Genomic DNA, 11,697 nt, shown 5'->3' on the forward strand with positions numbered 1-11,697 from the left:
AGGAACAGGATAGGTGGTGCTAGAGATTTTGGGAATTGGAGTCTCTGAAGCTATGCTGCGTGACAGTATTCCGCCCCCTGCGACCTTCCAGGATGCTCCAGATGGTGAGGTTGGGAGCCTCCATGACACCCTCTGGGGTGGGGAGCAGGGCAGTCTTGGTAGTGTTGGTGTAAGTCTGAGATCAGGCCCTTGTCTAGTATGTTCCTGGCAGGAATCCAGCGTTGTTCCTCTGGGACATAGCCCTTCCAGTCTGCCAAGTAATACATGTTCAAACCTCTTCTTTGGAATTCAAGATTTTCCAGACAATATGGGTGTGCCATCATAGTCAGTGGTGGGACAATGTTGGTTGTGGCCTTATCTAGGGGACCTGAAATGACTTTGAGTTTGAGGAGAGACATGTGGAAAGACCTGGATGTGCAGTAGTGAGGTGGAAGATCAAGCTGAAAGGTCAATTCAAAATTTAGTGATTCTGAAAGGTCTGATGAATCTGGGCTTGAGTTTATGCCATTCTCCCTATAGCTGGAATTGTCTGGTAGACAGCGAAACATGATCTCCCATTGCATAGTTAGGATTTGGTCCCCATTGTCAATCTGTCCTGGTTTTGTACTTCTGCAAAATCTGGGTGATTCCGTTCACTGTGCTTGATCCATTTGTATGGTGGCCCTGGAAGCCCAATGCACAGCAAAAGAAAAACATGCTGCAAATACACAAAGCAAATTCATCAAAATGACAACACGTATGCTACATTTCTGAAGCGCGGTGCAAATTCAGAAACACTGCAAATCCAGTCACAACACAACGAAAGTGGGCCACAACACAATGGCAGTGTTTCTGGATGAATTATTTTACGCAAAGACTCTGTAGGTTTTTAGCCAGTTGTGTTATACAGTATCTAATTACTTTGAACAAGTCTTATGCCATACTCCTCAGAAGAACCAATCAATCAGTGTGAGCACAGTGGTGTGTCCTTGGGATTCTGGTAGATCCATTAAAAACTCCAGGGCCAGGTGTGTCCACAGTGTCTTGGGTACTGAGGGAGAGGGTGGAGCTTGCCTGCTGGGAGAGTCTTAAGTGTTTGCATTGTGAACATATAGAACATAATGAAACACACCAGTGAACATCTGCTGCTATTGTCTCCCACTAATGCATCCTGAGATGAGTTGCAGGGTGTGCGTTTCTCCCAGATGACCTGTAGTCAGAAATATGTGTGACAATGTCAAGATACAGTCACGGCAGGATGGGGTACATATCGCTTTCCAGGTGGGCAAGTATTTCAGTGTTGGCTAGCAATGTATCAATTTATTTTTCAATCTCACAATTAATCTTTCGGGTAAGACAGTCTCCTTCTCATCTTGGTAAGTTCTAGCTAGTGCATACCCCTTAATGTTTCTTGTACATGGTTGATTGGTAATAGAAAAATTAAACTTATAAAAGAAATGCAACCAATATGCTTGTCTGGCAGATAATGTCCTAGTATTGCATATGTATTCAAGATTTCTGTGATCAGTGATAACCAAGAATGGATGGTTGGTCCCTCTAGCCAGTGTCACCTTTCCTGTAACGCTAGTTTGATGGCTACCAGCTCTCTCTCACCTATGCCACAATCGCTCAGCAGGAGTGAGTTTGTGTGAAAAGTAGGCTACTGGGAGCATGAAAGAGTTGGGTAGTTGTTGTGATAGTACAGCTCCTATGTCGACCTGGGAGGCATCTACTTCTACAACGAAAGGTGCCAAAGGAGCATCTAAGGAGCTAGGCTGCATGACACATTGTAGTAAAATTCAAAGTCAGTGTCTCAAGCGTATTATCAGTATAATTTAATGGCAATAAATGTACGGAGATATCACATGTGAGTATGTGATTACTGCATATGGATGCCACTTCTGTGAACCCTTAACTCACTGGTGGAGTCTGAGAGTTGCTCATTTGAGACATGTCCACCATTGTCTACGTCATACTGCTCCTCATCTTCGTGGTGTTCATGACGGCTGTAATGTCTATCACATTTCCCACAGTAGTGGCCATACTGTGATGTACAACTGTGTCATGAATGCTTCTGCCTACAGCCCCTCGAAACAGAACTCCAACGTAACCTGACCAATACTATGAGGTGATCGAAGACAGGTGGGGTTATGTCCCAGCAATCGATAAAAATCATATGTATTGAACATGTTGGCTATTCATAAACAAGTTCAGGCCATTTTAACCGTACCTAACTCACATTACACACACATGTCCTGAAACAGATTTTAAAATAGATTTTCTATAGTTGGGATGTATTTGTAAAGCTCAATCCAATGGGCACTAAAATACTCAGTGTAAGGTATATTTAAGGTAGTCAGTGCGAGGTAGGTTTAACTAAATATAGACTGCTACTAGCTGCAGTTAAAGGAAGATTCTGTTTTGAGAGTTCATATTGAATCTTGATCCTCCCAAGGATTCTTCCCCACGGGAAGGGAGTTTTTCCTTGCCACTGTCACCCCTGGCTTGCTCTTTAGGGATCTGCACCCATGCATTTGTAAAGCTGCTTTGTGACAACAAATGTTGTAAAGAGCGCTATATAAATAAATTAGACTTTGACTTTGATAGCACCCCGTCATCATCATCGTGTCTCCTATGACCACTTCGTCTGCTGCTGTGATCTTCGTATTCCACTCTGTGAAGAGAGAGAATGAAAGAGACAGAAGTTAGAGAATTCTGTAACTCTGGTCTTACTTTATTAATAAATGTGCCTAAATGTAAATGTTCTCCTTGTTTTCATAGGAGATTACACAGATATATGATGTAAAAGACACAACTAGGGAGTGACACTGCTGTTGTACTCAGTCAGACTCTCTCTATTGTCACAGTTTGTGTTGGTGCCAGCGTAAGTGATCAACTGATACAGTTCATTCATGCCGAGTAGACAATAAAGCCTACAGGTGTCAAGTTAGATCTCTGCAAAGTATGCGCTGCAGAAATACATGTGCTACGATCACAGAAATAAAATAAATATTAAAAAATGGGTGCAAAATGTTTGAGGCAATCCAAAATTAAAAAATACACATCTGGTGCCATTAATAACAAACTTAATACATGCAAAATATTTAAGAGAAAATGGAGATATAATTGTGCTGCAAAGAACACTGAGGTAAAGACTTTGATATGAGCTCTTACTCTCCTTGAGTACTCAGTACCATCAGACCAGCGTCCTTCACTCTGAATGCAGACATCTGTACAGAAATGTCTGTCCGATTGCAGGGGAGAGAAATGGACTAATCAAATGCATTACTGCAGTCTCCGTTTGGTTTTGTTCTCAGGAGTGTTAATGTTATGTTTCAAAGTGCCTCGGTGTTCTCAAATACTGAACTGGGGTAACTCATGACTCTGGACAAAAGACTGCACATATGTTGAACTTTACAAAATAATTGCACTTTCAGTCTTTCTTTAAAATTATTAAAAATCAAGAAAGTTTTCTTAGTTGTATGTAAGGTGATGGCTGTAACATGTTTTAAAGCTGTATTACAACCCACCCCACCTCTGTCAGCCATTGTTTAACTAGCTGTATTAGCAAGGTGATATTAAATTAACAGGGGAAAAATGCATCACAATTTACCTGAGAAACAGTTTAATGTAATATAATTCATATGGTTTTATCTGCAATAGTATAAGTACTAAACAAAATATAGTCTTGATTCAGAAATGTACTTTCTCACCTCAAAATCTGTTTTTTCTAGATGGAATCGGCATGTGCCTGTTTACAGCCTTGATATTCACCATGTGGGATCAGGGAGGAATTATGTAAATACTGGAATGATCATATGACTCCTATCTTATCCGTGATGGGTGGAACTGATGGTGTTACAACTCTCCCCCATGTTACAATGTATATGTATACAATGTGTACAATGTATACCCGGTCTCCGGTGGATATGTATAATTACCTAAATCTGTAAATTCTGTGGTGGATTAATCTTCTGTGGTTGTTTAAAATATAACATGATTATAAAAAAGGATGCTTGAACGGTTCATAGTCTAAGGCCTAGAACCTGAGTTGTGAACATGCATTCCCTGCATTCTATATTTATACACTGTAAATCGTGGTATTGTTCATTTAAAGTGTTTTTTTTTCACTCTAGTACCCCCATACTCAAATAGCGGCCAGCGGGCCATCTATTTCTGTTTTGAAAAGTTTTTTTTTAATTATTATTTTTTTCAATCGCTTTATCCGCTCTTATTTTGAAATCGCGCACCGCGATCTCAAGACGAGGCTGGGGATTGCCTCCATGGCAACAATAAACAGATAGCAGATACCCAAATATGTTCAACCGCCCCCGTAAATGGCCCCTTCAGTCATAGAAAAAAAAATGTAGCCCCTCATCATTTCTATTTCAGTACCCCTGCTCTAGTAGTTAACAAATATTAGATTAAATGCTTGAATGCAAGTAATTAATGTATACCTACAGTTTGAACTTGCTATTTTACACTGATACTGTATAAAAAAGTCAGCTGGATTTAAATTCGGAATTATTCATTTCATTAACTCATATTTTTTGAATGAGAAACACTTACGCGTGCGCATTCTTTAAAACGTCTCAGTACACACTAATGCAGAGGTCACTAACAGGCGGACCGCGGTCCAGATCCGGACCCGAACGCAGTCCAGTCCGGACCCAATCTCATTCCCGATTAACTCAGCAAATTTCTATTACCGTGGTCCGCAACCAACGGACCTCGGTCTGGATACGGACCCAAATGCCATCCCATCCGGACCCAGAAAAAATTATTTAAAATATTTTTTTATTTTGACGGGACAATTAATTAAAAACCGGAGCATTTATTTCAGGGCTATTGAGAAAACACTCCGTCACGAGTGTTACGTTGCACCCCCACGGACCACAGGTCAGAGCTATCTGCCAAATTTAAAAAATATTGAAAAATATAGCTGATTAGCCCTGCACTAATGAATCTGATCGCTAATTTCCACATTTCCACCAATCAAAAAACCAAGAAGGACCTTCCCGCGGAAACTGCAACAGCCAGAGGGGGTTCAAGCCTCAGGTGGAAATGCTGAGCAGACAACACGGAGGAGAACACTTAGGCTGGTAAATAAAATACATAAAACTTGTAGCTAGCTATATTGATAATGTTAGTTTAAGTGACATTACCTGCTCTTGGCCAGCCTATTTTTTGGCGTAAACTCTTGTTAGACTAGATAACTAATTACCTAAGGCACACTTACATTTAGCTAAATTCAGAGCCATCTCTATATGGCTCTGGCTAAATTAACCTAATGAAAAATTATTAGCAACACTGGTACAGGTGGCTACCGGACGTTAACCAATAGTGCCCTTGGCGCCAGAATTGTAAATCGAATCTGTAGCTTACTAGCTAGTTAGCTAAAAATCTACCTCGGTGTTCCCTACACCAAGCAACAGACTGTCCTCTGGTCCACCAAGGAAACATGTTGGGTAAGCTTTGTGTGATCAAAATACGTCCCACAGCCATGTAGAGGGAAAGCTAGGTTACTCGGCTAGTATAGCTAGCTAGCTGACGGACTGTTGTTGCTGAAACTGCACAGAAAAGTTCTACTTGCCTTTGAATATGATGTGTATATGTGGTTAGCCTATACAGTCTTACATTATTGTTAGTATCACGCCATTCAACCTGGAAATTACAATTATTTTGTTTGTGTGAAGATCCTTGACCATTTCTCTAGGGTAACTATCAAGATAAAATGTCATCTCTTCAGTAAAATGTTGTGTACAAGTAGTTGTAATGTAAGGATACAGGATTTAGGTATTCTGCTTCTAGCTGTCTCTATGGCTTATTCTTTTTTCCAGAATATTGAGGAAAATGAGGCAGAGCAGCTGGATCAGGCAGCCATGTTGATTGTTGTCGTCACAAATGATGATTTTAATTTTATTATGTTTAGCCAAGGTTTTATTTTTTACAGTGTATGCCACTCTGCGCACACGCACACAAACTATTATCGTCACATTACACAATATTTGGACTAATTGATTAGTCATTGAAGCAGCACTCTTAGGCCCGGGGATGTCTAGTGATATTTAATCTGAACCTGTTGACTATTGTCAATTCAGTAATCATATTTATATAATAACCTTCATTTAACCAGGTTAGTTCCACTAAGATAAATAGATCTCAAGAATATCCGCAACAAAGAACTTCAACAATGAGATGGACATTAAAATTAAAAAACAATTACACACAGATAGTGTAATCTCAGTATATTTTACCATAATTTTAAACTCATGCGGGGGATACTGTGTATTGAAGTTTAACCTCTAATTCATTCTATACAGTCCGTGACAAATGCAACTTTCTTTCACATTTCAGTTTGGACTGCTGGAATTTCCAGAAAACTGAGACTGTAATATCCATATTTCAGTCTTAAAAGTTAAATAAGTTGGAATCTTGCCAAGACATGATAGTGTGTACCTAAGACTTACCTAAGGTGTGTACTTTTCAGTTCACTTGAAGAGAAATCCCAAAGATGAGTAAAACTGAAAAATTCCAGTGCTTCATGGTACACCTCTAGCAACAGTGAGCAGAAGCTCTCATACAACACTTCCCCTGGTCAATGACAGAGGAAATATGCATCACAAATCCCCACCAGGTGGTGCTATAAACACAGTTTCAGCGTACACGCAGAGCGTTATTAACTGCTATTTTTAACAAAAGCTTCCTTTCAAGCCATGAAAATGGCTTTTGACAGATAAAACCGATCACCAACTGGTCCAGTCACAGTTACACAGCTGATAACATTTGAGGTGTCATTTCTATTTGAAGAAAAAGAAGAGGCATCCTCATGTGTTTAAGATGAGCTTTGAGATGAGTAAATTGAACCGAATGCTAGATATGTACATATGTAAAAATATAGGTACACTATATTGCCAAAAGTATTCACTCACCCAGCCAAATGATCGGAATCAAGTGTTCCAATCACTTCCATGGCCACAGGTATATAAAATTAGGCACCTAGGCACGCAGACTGTTTTTACAAACGTTTGTGAAAGAACGACTCACTCTCAAGAGCTCAGTGAATTCCAAGGTGAAACTGATTGGATTTGCTGCATAGGTCACATCCTGTCATAAAATGTCATCACTCCTAAATTTTCCACAGTCAACTGTCAGCTGTTTTATAAGAAAATGGAAGTGTTTGGGAATGACAGCCATGAAATGGTAGGCCACGTAAACTGACAGAGCGGGGTCAGCAGATATTGAAGTGCATAGTGTGAGGAGGTCGCCAACTTTCTGCAAAGGTAATCACTACAGACATCAAAACTTTATGTGGCCTTCAGATTAGCTCAAGAACAGTGCACAGAGAGCTTCATGGAATAGGTTTCCATGGTCAACTAACTGCATTCAAGCCATACATCGCCAAGTGCAATGCAAAGCATCGGATGCAGTGGTGTAAAGCATGCCGCCACTGGAATCTAGCGCAGTGGAGGTTCATGGTCTGGAGTGACGAATTGCACTTCTCCAACTGGCAATCTGATGGACGAGTCTGGGTTTGGTGATTGCCAGGAGAACGGTACTTGTCTGACCTTATTGTGCCAAGTGTAAAGTTTGGTGGAGGGGGGATTATGGTGTAGGGTTGTTTTTCAGGAGTGGGGCTTGGCCTCATAGTTCTAGTAAAAGGAACTCTGAATGTGTCGGCATACCAAGACATTTTGGATGATTCCATGCTCCCAACTTTGTGGGAACAGTTTGGAGCTGGCCCCTTCCTCTTCCAACATGACTGTGCACCAATGCACAAAGCAAGGTCCATAAAGACATGGCATAGTCTGGCATAGATGGCAGAGTCTGGTGTGGATGATCTTGACTGGCCTGCACAGAGACCTGACCTCAACCTGATAGAATACCTTTGGGATGAATTAGAGCGGAGAGTCAGGCCTTGTCGTCCAACATTAGTATGTGACCTCACAAATGTGTTTCTGGAAGAATGTTCAAAATCCCTATAAACACACTCCTAAACCTTGTGGACAGCCTTACCAGAAGAGTTGAAGCTGTTCTAAATGCAAAGGGTGGACCAACATCATATTGAACCCTATGTATTAGGAATGGGATGTCACTTAAGCTCATAGGTGAGCAAATACTTTTGGCAATATAGTGTGTGTAGATATCCTAGTGCTGGGCGGTATACCCGTTCGCACCAAAAACTGGTGTTTATTTTCATTATCATAAGAATTTTTCATATACAGGCCACACCGGTTTAAATAGCCTTCACCAGTGTTAATTTCGTTGACGAATAATTTTCGTCATAGTTTTCGTCAACAAACCTTTTTTTCATGATGAAAACGAGACGATAACTAAATAAAAAATATACGAAGGGAAAAACGATGACGAAAATAATGGACTTTTTCGTCAACGAATGAAAACGAGACGAAAATATTGGCCAGCGATGACATTCAATGAGATCTGATTTAGCTTTTGAGAAAGGTTAGTTAAGTAGAGATCCAACCGTAACTACTTAAGCGTACACAGAGAGGCAGGACAAACCGGGTAACCGTCCAATCAGAACTAACGTCTTCACATCACACACAACCCGGGAACACCATACCAGCCTGTGAACTGTGGTCACTCATGAAATTCAACTTGAAGTTAACTCGACAATGTCAGCAGGGAGAAAGATAAGAGGCGATATATGGACACATTTCTCCTTTGACTTTGAGAAAAACAAGACGGTGTGTAAACCATGTGGGACAATGATGTCGGGAAAAATACGACAAATGAAACGACATCTGCGGGCTGTTTTTATGTTTTTATGGAACCCAGTTTTATATAGAATGTAATATGCATTGTTCATAACAAACTCCATGTTTTCAGGTAGAGCGGGCCTACTGGTAATCAATGTTTTGTTATTGTTATGGTCAATAACTACAAGTTCAGGTCAATAAAGTTGTTTGGAAATTTGTTTGCATATATTGCACATACAAACAATAATATTCTGTAACTGGTTAATGTTTCATTTTGTGCAAGTGTATATAATGACCATTACACCATTTATATTTTAGTCAACTAAATTCTTTTGATAATTAGTCGACTGAAACTAGACTAAGACTAAAAACAAATCCAATGACTAAATTATGACTAAAACTAAATGACATTTTAGTCGAAAGACTAAAACTAAATAAAAAAATGCCGTCTGGCCGTAAATTTCTCCTCTCAGGCCACCTCCTCTCTGAGACCGATCTCATCCCTGAGACCAGGAAATGACGACTGTCACGTGATTGCATAAGAAATTAAGCATGGCAGATCACGAGATCACTCCTCTGCATTCGCCCCATACTACAGAAATAGTGCACTATATTGTAAATATAATGGTAAATTGTAAATATGGTAAATAGTACAATATTTCTGTGATAGGGAGCAATTTAGTGGTGGACCGTTAACGGCGTTAACACCGATAACGGCCGACTACTACTTTAACTCTCTTGCAGACCGTTTTTTATCTGTATACATATATTAAATGTTAAATTTAATTAGTTGTCAGCGGTTATTGGCGTTATCGGCCCAAATTATATTATATATTTATTTTTAGCAAACATCACATATAGTCTTATGCAAAAGTTTGGACACCTCTTGCCAAACGGAGTTTAATTTATTATATATAATATGAATAATATTATAATTAATATTTATATATAAATATTTATTTGCAAATGTTTTCATATAACTGTATTATATAACCATGTGTAGGAATAGCCAGTTTGTCATTCTTGCTTTCACTCATATATATATATATATATATATATATATATATATATATATATATATATATATATATATATATATATTTCATTGTAAAAATAAATAAATAGTAACAAAAAAGGAAAAATAATACTACACATTTTAAACTGAACTGAGTAGAAAGATGGTATCTATTTTTGACAGTGGCATTTAAGCACGTTAAACACATCCTATGGAGAAAATCACAAATAGATTTTAATTTTAATTTAAGCAGCAGTGAAAGATCTTTTTCAGACAACTACACTTTTACAGAACTGTCAAATTTGTTTAATGCCTATGTTATGCAAGAAACCCAAATTTAACTCAGTAACGTATTAAGCAATAAAGACCAGGGAAATAATAAAAGCAAACTTCATTAGTGAATTATTTATAAAAAATATTTAGAATCAAAACAAAGATTTCAAAGGCAATAAAACAAATAAAAGCTTACACTGAATTGTTTGTGAAGAACTCAAATTTAATGGATAAAACTATTGTGATATCTGCTTGTTCAAATCAAGCTAATTAAAAATTAAACAGCTTCATGCTCAAGAGAAAACAGTAAAAGCCAGCATTCAGAATGAACAATAAAATGCATTAATGTGGCCATGCAGGATGCAAAACGAACTTCAAGACTACCAAGAGTCACAAAAAGCATGCACAGACACACACACACACGAACGCACACGCAGTGTACAAAACAAGAGAACAAAAAACATATTTTCACTTTCACTTATCAATTATTAGTCAATCAATCAAATTTTATTTATATAGCGCTTTTTACAACAGTTGTTGTCACAAAGCAGCTTTACAAGTGCCGAGTCCTAGCCCCCAGTGAGCAAGCCAAAGGCGACAGTGGCAAGGAAAAACTCCCTAATTTTTTGCATGAGGAAGAAACCTTTAGAGGAACCAAGACTCAGGGGGGGAACCCATCCTCCTCTGGCCGACACCGGTCACCATGACAACAACAACAATATAGACAGAATGTAAAAGATGCAATAATGTCCATTTAGACAGAATATAAAAGATGTAATAATGTCCATCATGGTGTAGGCATCCGGTTAGGCAGGAGGTGGCCGGCCCAGGATGGATCGCTTGTCTCTCCTCATCTCATTATTCCTCAAGCAGGCGGGCAGCCATGTGGAGAAATGAAACAGGGAAAATTAGCTCTGTATGAGGACATATACAGGACAGGTAAAATTATAAACATTTCTGGAGTGTGGCAGCAACTCCGGCACCAAGTTAAATTATTACAGCCTAGCTAAAAAAGGCAGAACCAGAAGGTAACATAGGCTTGGGGGCATTCTGAGACAATGGCATCCGTCCACTGCACTGTCAACAAACTTGAGTGACCACGAGCAGTGACAGGATGACAGCACCAGCACCCCAGTCTACCATAAAACCCTTCGTCTATGAACCCCTGGATCTGTACCTTTATCTAAGGGGGATAATAATTATCAAACGCTAGACTAAATAAGTGGGTTTTCAACCTAGATTTAAAGATTGTGACTGTGTCAGAGTCCCGGACACATTTAGGAAGATTATTCCAAAGCTGGGGGGCCTTATAAGAAAAGGCTCTTCCCCCTGCTGTTACCTTGTTAATTTGTGGAACTAATAACAGACCAGCACCCTGTGATCTTAGTTGACGTGGGGGTTCATAGTAGGAAATAAGTTCCTGAAGGTATTCAGGAGCAAGCCCGTGTAGTGCTTTATATGCTAATAATAGAATTTTAAAATCAATACGAAATTTAACTGGGAGCCAATGCAGGGCTGATAGGACTGGTCTAATATGCTGAAATTTTCTAGTTCTGGTCAGAACTCTAGCTGCGGCATTTTGAACTATTTGAAGTTTATTTAGATTCCTATTTGAACATCCTGACAGTAGTGAATTGCAGTAGTCTAGTCTAGAGCTAACAAAGGCGTGCACCAATTTTTCTGCATCATCCTGTGATAATGCATTTCTTA

At 39.2% G+C, this 11,697-nt stretch overlaps 1 long non-coding RNA gene across 1 annotated transcript; it reads right to left on the reverse strand.

The window, feature by feature from the left end:
• Positions 1-1,111: 1,111 nt before the first annotated feature.
• Positions 1,112-5,225, reverse strand: LOC143487539 (uncharacterized). The gene is made up of 3 exons (XR_013124288.1): positions 5,145-5,225; positions 1,900-2,653; positions 1,112-1,189 (listed from the first exon to the last, which is right to left on the reverse strand). It is a non-coding gene; the product is annotated as an uncharacterized LOC143487539 (long non-coding RNA).
• Between the last annotated feature and the right edge of the window lie 6,472 nt (positions 5,226-11,697).

Source organism: Brachyhypopomus gauderio, unplaced genomic scaffold, assembly GCF_052324685.1.
Source record: "Brachyhypopomus gauderio isolate BG-103 unplaced genomic scaffold, BGAUD_0.2 sc47, whole genome shotgun sequence".
NCBI lineage: Eukaryota > Metazoa > Chordata > Actinopteri > Gymnotiformes > Hypopomidae > Brachyhypopomus > Brachyhypopomus gauderio.